This window comes from Fistularia commersonii, unplaced genomic scaffold (genome assembly GCF_037954325.1).
Source record: "Fistularia commersonii isolate RoL2024-O1a breed Wild unplaced genomic scaffold, RoL_Fcom_v1.0 HiC_scaffold_93, whole genome shotgun sequence".
NCBI lineage: Eukaryota > Metazoa > Chordata > Actinopteri > Syngnathiformes > Fistulariidae > Fistularia > Fistularia commersonii.
Window position 1 is genome coordinate 75,001 of NW_028234051.1, and position 7,500 is coordinate 82,500.

Below are 7,500 nucleotides of genomic sequence, written 5' to 3' on the forward strand. Positions count from 1 at the left end.
TGTGCCCAGAGGTCCGGGAGCTCCAGTCATAAGTCCGGGTGATCTATGTCCGGAGAAGGCTCACATTAGCCGCTCTAAGGGGTCCTGCTGCCCCCCAGCTTCCCGGCCTTTGAGAAGAGACACATAACTCCGCTCTTCCGCTTCTCCGCTATGGGCCCTGGTACTCCCGATCCTCCGAACTCAGGTGAATTGCGTGACGTGCTTCTGCTCTACTATAAGCCCCTACACACTTCGAACACGGCTGTTATCACCCTGTTACTGCATTTCAATGACACCCATTTGCTTTCGATCTCAGTGTCTGCCACCGTACGGAAAAAGCGGGGGGGTGGGGGGGTGGGGGGGCATAAGCGCATTCGTGCTGTAAGTAATCAGAAGTTAATAGTGTTAACGGTTTGCGAGAAATTTTTAATGCTAGACAAAAAAAGAAAATTAAAAGGATATAATTAAATAAATAGATAGAAAAATAAAATTAAAAACGAAAAAAAAAAAATTGTGAGGGGAATATAACATGTAATTAAGTTGGCGGTTCACAGGGAATCTCAGACATCAAACTGTTTTTAATTGAACATAAATAGTACACCCAAATATACAAATGTACAAATAAACATAGCAAGGTAGAACTGAATGTCAATGAAACAACCAGGCATGAGGAAGCAACGGACATGAGGACATTTGTTCTGTATGTAATGAGAAGTTAATAGTGTTACAGGTTTGTGAGAAATTTACAGTGCTAGACAAAAAACGAAATTAAAAGGAAATAATTAGATAAATAGATAGACAAATGAAATTAAAACCAAAAAAAAAAAATGCAAGGGGAATACGACATGTAATTAAGTTGGCGATTCACAAGGAATCTCAGACATCAAACTGTATATTTTTTGTTGTTTATATATAAACATATATAAACAAACATATATTGTTTGTTGTTTATTTTTGGGATATATTGAGGAATATTTAATGGAAAGGAGTCACAATCGCTTTTTGACAATGTCGAAGTGTATACGTGGCTATAGAATTTAAAGTTTTCATTAGAAATTATAGCCTCATCTGTAATTTCCTTGTTGTTAAGACGGGCTTAGCTTTGCTCCGCTCCTCCTCTCCTCCGCTCCTCCGCTCTTCCGCTCCGGGCCCTGGAACTCCCGATCCGCGGGACTTCGGTGAATTCCGGGCCAGTTTTTTGCTCTTCCGCTCTCCTCCCCTCCTCCGCTTCTTCGCTCCCCCGCTTTGGACCCTGGAACTCTTGAACAGGGCCGGGCTTCTGCCCTCCGCCTCTCCTCTGCTCATCCGCTCCAGGCCCTGGCACTCCCTGTGATCCAGTCATTCGCATGTGCGTGCCCGGAGGTCCGGGAGCTCCACTCAAACGTCCGGGGGGGATAAGGGTAAGGGGTCCTGCCCCCCCCCCCTCGCCGCCTCTGAGAAGAGAAACATCTCCTCCACTCCTCCGCTCATCCGCTGCGGAACCAGGTACTACCGATCCGCCGGACTCAGGCGAATTGCAGAAAGGGGTTTTGCTGTCCTCCGCTCCTCCGCTCCTCCGCTCCTCCGCTCCTCCGCTCCTCCGCTCCTCCGCTCCTCCGCTCCTCCGTTTCGGGCCCTGGAACTCCCGAACCGCTGGACACAAGCGAATCACGGTCCGGGCTTCTGCTCTCCTCCGCTCCTCACCTCATCCGCTCCAGGCCCTGGTACTCCGTGTCCGCGGGAACCCCCCCCAACCCACAAAAACAAACTCTCACACACACACAAACACACGCACACACACACACACACACACACACACACACAAACACACAAACACACACAGACACACCTGAACTCATCATCGCTGTGCTGATAGCATTGGCCGAAACGTATCCACAACCAAACCAACATTAGCTCATCCACTCATTCACATATGTGTGTGCCCAGAGGTCCGGGAGCTCCAGTCATAACTCCGGGTGATCTCTGTCCGGAGTAGGCTCACCTTAGCCGGTCTAAGGGGTCCTGCTGCCCCCCAGCTTCCCCGCCTTTGAGAAGAGACACATAACTCCGCTCTTCCGCTTCTCCGCTATGGGCCCTGGTACTCCCGATCCTCCGAACTCAGGTGAATTGCGTGACGTGCTTCTGCTCTCCTATAAGCCCCTACACACTTCGAACACGGCTGTTATCACCCTGTTACTGCATTTCAATGACACCCATTTGCTTTCGATCTCAGTGTCTGCCTCCGTACGGAAAAAGCGGGATGGGTGGGGGGGCATAAGCGCATTCGTGGTGTAAGTAATCAGAAGTTAATAGTGTTAACGGTTTGCGAGAAATTTTTAATGCTAGACAAAAAAAGAAAATTAGAAGGATATAATTAAATAAATAGATAGAAAAATAAAATTAAAAACGAAAAAAAAAAAATTGTGAGGGGAATATAACATGTAATTAAGTTGGCGGTTCACAAGGAATCTCAGACATCAAACTGTTTTTAATTGAACATAAATAGTACACCCAAATATACAAATGTACAAATAAACATAGCAAGGTAGAACTGAATGTCAATGAAACAACCAGGGATGAGGAAGCAACGGACATCAGGACATTTGTTCTGTATGTAATGAGAAGTTAATAGTGTTACAGGTTTGTGAGAAATTTACAGTGCGAGACAAAAAAAGAAATTAAAAGGAAGTAATTAAATCAATAGATAGACAAATAAGAAATTAAAACGAAAAAAAAAAAAAAAATTGCAAGGGGAATGTAACATGTAATCAAGTTGTTTTTTTTGTTTTTTTTTTTTTTTTTTTTTACCAAAAAAAAAAGGAACCTCGGACATGGGTAACTATATTTTTTTGTTTTCGGATTTTTCCATAAGTTTTAAGGATTTTTTTTTTTTTTTTTATATTTCAAAATCGTTTATGAAGACATTAAAATTTGGGGAGCATTTTTGCATTCTGTTCTTGTGAATGAAGAACTTGGCCAGGCCTAAAAGAACATTGACACAGAGTTCATCTGTTATGTTGCTTATAAGTAAACAGAATGTTATATCATCTTTTGAGAAGGAAACTGGTGACGATGGAATGAGAAGGAGAAAAAATATATGGTCAGTGGTTTCAATGTTGTCTTCACAAAATGTACAAATATTATCTTCAAAATTAAAGCGTACCCTCGATAATTCCTTAGATGGGTAGATGTCAGTCATAATTTTGAAGTGGGTCTCTTTTGCCTTGGGGGTATGGGTAGAGTCAGATACATGGTTCGCAGCGTGGCAATCGATTCCTCATCAAATTTATTTAAAATATCCTTTTTTTTTTTTTTGACGTCCAGGGAATAAGTTTCCTGTGAAACATTTCCTAATAAAGGAGTTGCTGCGCTTTCTGTCCACAATTGAGATTCCCTGGAGTGATAGTCGGGGTAACTGTGGTTGTACGGTTCGGTGCGTCATTATATTTTTGGTCAGGAATACAAATTGTCGAGGCAGTGCGTTTCGTAACTTTGGCAACTCTAATATGGGAGGCTTGAATCTGTGTGTAGTACAGAACTGCTCATTGTCCAGAGGACTGCCAGTGTCATCCATCAAGTCAATTATCGACCATATACCTTTCTCAAAGCATTCCTTGTAAAACAGAGGTTTGTTGCCATGCAGTACATATCGATTGTTCCAAACTATTATACTGTGTGGTGAGAAATTGTGTACGTATATCATTTTCCAGTATAATAATATTTGTTTATGGAACTCTGAACATTTGACAGGAATCTTGTTGATATCCAAGTCAGAGATAAGCAGAAGACTCAGGCCGCCGACTTTGTTGAATAAGTAGTTTGGAGTACAATACCAGAAAGAACGATGAGGTTTGATCCAGGATTTCAACCAGTTCACCTTCAATGTCCCATTCAAGCAGTCCGACTCTATCACTTTCAGCCCTCCTTCACTTGTTTCTTTCACCATATGTGATTTTTCTTAGATGGTGTGGTCTGTTCCTCCAGATAAAGTTGAAATTGATTTGGTTAACAGATTTTACGAGTTGATTTGGAGCAGCATTGGAATACGCTGGGTATATACATCTGGATAAACACATCCATTTTAGTCAAATATATCCGGCCTAATATTGATAAATCTCTCTGGAGCCATATATTAGAATTAAGCTTTACTTTGATTCAGTTTAGATTCAATGTTCCTGGATTGATTTAACGTTTGGTCCTTGGATAGGAAAATGCTCAAGTATTTTATTTCTGATTTCATAGAAACATCGCTGATTTCCTTTAGTGGCGAGTCATGCAGCGCAAGAAGTTTGCATTTCTTTAAGTTTAATGACAATCCTGAAGCCTTGGAGAATGTTTTGGTTTTTTTCAGCACTTATTGGGACTTGATGTTCATTTTTCAAAACTAAGGTTGTGTCATCCGCCAGCAGGCTAATAACAATTTCTGTCCCCAACATTACTTCTGTCCCACACGTATACACACACACACACACACACACAAACACACACACACACACACACACACACACCTTAATTCCACTCTTTTATATACGCATGTCTGGAGTTCCGGGAGCTCGTTCTCAACGTTCTGGGGATAATCATAGCTGTGCTGATAGCATTGGCCGAAACGTATCCACAACCAAACCAACATTAGCTCATCCACTCATTCACATATGTGTGTGCCCAGAGGTCCGGGAGCTCCAGTCATAAGTCCGGGTGATCTATGTCCGGAGAAGGCTCACATTAGCCGGTCTAAGGGGTCCTGCTGCCCCCCAGCTTCCCCGCCTTTGAGAAGAGACACATAACTCCGCTCTTCCGCTTCTCCGCTATGGGCCCTGGTACTCCCGATCCTCCGAACTCAGGTGAATTGCGTGACGTGCTTCTGCTCTCCTATAAGCCCCTACACACTTCGAACACGGCTGTTATCACCCTGTTACTGCATTTCAATGACACCCATTTGCTTTCGATCTCAGTGTCTGCCACCGTACGGAAAAAGCGGGGGGTGGGGGGGCATAAGCGCATTCGTGCTGTAAGTAATCAGAAGTTAATAGTGTTAACGGTTTGCGAGAAATTTTTAATGCTAGACAAAAAAAGAAAATTAAAAGGATATAATTAAATAAATAGATAGAAAAATAAAATTAAAAACGAAAAAAAAAAATTGTGAGGGGAATATAACATGTAATTAAGTTGGCGGTTCACAAGGAATCTCAGACATCAAACTGTTTTTAATTGAACATAAATAGTACACCCAAATATACAAATGTACAAATAAACATAGCAAGGTAGAACTGAATGTCAATGAAACAACCAGGGATGAGGAAGCAACGGACATCAGGACATTTGTTCTGTATGTAATGAGAAGTTAATAGTGTTACAGGTTTGTGAGAAATTTACAGTGCGAGACAAAAAAAGAAATTAAAAGGAAGTAATTAAATCAATAGATAGACAAATAAGAAATTAAAACGAAAAAAAAAAAAAAAAATTGCAAGGGGAATGTAACATGTAATCAAGTTGTTTTTTTTTTTTTGTTTTTTTTTTTTTACCAAAAAAAAAAGGAACCTCGGACATGGGTAACTATATTTTTTAGTTTTTGGATTTTTCCATAAGTTTTAAGGATTTTTTTTTTTTTTTTTTTATATTTCAAAATCGTTTATGAAGACATTAAAATTTGGGGAGCATTTTTGCATTCTGTTCTTGTGAATGAAGAACTTGGCCAGGCCTAAAAGAACATTGACACAGAGTTCATCTGTTATGTTGCTTATAAGTAAACAGAATGTTATATCATCTTTTGAGAAGGAAACTGGTGACGATGGAATGAGAAGGAGAAAAAATATATGGTCAGTGGTTTCAATGTTGTCTTCACAAAATGTACAAATATTATCTTCAAAATTAAAGCGTACCCTCGATAATTCCTTAGATGGGTAGATGTCAGTCATAATTTTGAAGTGGGTCTCTTTTGCCTTGGGGGTATGGGTAGAGTCAGATACATGGTTCGCAGCGTGGCAATCGATTCCTCATCAAATTTATTTAAAATATCCTTTTTTTTTTTTTTGACGTCCAGGGAATAAGTTTCCTGTGAAACATTTCCTAATAAAGGAGTTGCCGCGCTTTCTGTCCACAATTGAGATTCCCTGGAGTGATAGTCGGGGTAACTGTGGTTGTACGGTTCGGTGCGTCATTATATTTTTGGTCAGGAATACAAATTGTCGAGGCAGTGCGTTTCGTAACTTTAGCAACTCTAATATGGGAGGCTTGAATCTGTGTGTAGTACAGAACTGCTCATTGTCCAGAGGACTGCCAGTGTCATCCATCAAGTCAATTATCGACCATATACCTTTCTCAAAGCATTCCTTGTAAAACAGAGGTTTGTTGCCATGCAGTACATATCGATTGTTCCAAACTATTATACTGTGTGGTGAGAAATTGTGTACGTATATCATTTTCCAGTATAATAATATTTGTTTATGGAACTCTGAACATTTGACAGGAATCTTGTTGATATCCAAGTCAGAGATAAGCAGAAGACTCAGGCCGCCGACTTTGTTGAATAAGTAGTTTGGAGTACAATACCAGAAAGAACGATGAGGTTTGATCCAGGATTTCAACCAGTTCACCTTCAATGTCCCATTCAAGCAGTCCGACTCTATCACTTTCAGCCCTCCTTCACTTGTTTCTTTCACCATATGTGATTTTTCTTAGATGGTGTGGTCTGTTCCTCCAGATAAAGTTGAAATTGATTTGGTTAACAGATTTTACGAGTTGATTTGGAGCAGCATTGGAATACGCTGGGTATATACATCTGGATAAACACATCCATTTTAGTCAAATATATCCGGCCTAATATTGATAAATCTCTCTGGAGCCATATATTAGAATTAAGCTTTACTTTGATTCAGTTTAGATTCAATGTTCCTGGATTGATTTAACGTTTGGTCCTTGGATAGGAAAATGCTCAAGTATTTTATTTCTGATTTCATAGAAACATCGCTGATTTCCTTTAGTGGCGAGTCATGCAGCGCAAGAAGTTTGCATTTCTTTAAGTTTAATGACAATCCTGAAGCCTTGGAGAATGTTTTGGTTGTTTTCGGCACTTATTGGGACTTGATGTTCATTTTTCAAAACTAAGGTTGTGTCATCTGCCAGCAGGCTAATAACAATTTCAGTCCCCAGCACGTCTAACTTTTGGATATCGTTGCTCTTTTCAACATAAACGGCTAGCATTTCGGTAGCAATTATAAATAAATAGGGTGAGATGGGGCAACCTTGGGGGATTCCCACATCAACATGGAAGCTCGGAGTGGTGCCGCTTGGCAGGGTGACACAGCTATGAATATTCTCATAGAGCCCACGGATCACATTCCTGAATATTTAACCAAATCCAAAATGTTCGAGCGTTGCTATGATAAATGGATGTTCGACCGAGTCAAAGGCTTTAGAAAAGTCCAAGAAGGATATGCGGCCATTATCTTCAATGCGATACGCCTCTAAACCCATCGCTCGCCCCGACTCGGGGAATCCTAGAGCCTACTTGCACCCCCGCCCTAACTTAACTCCCTCACTCGT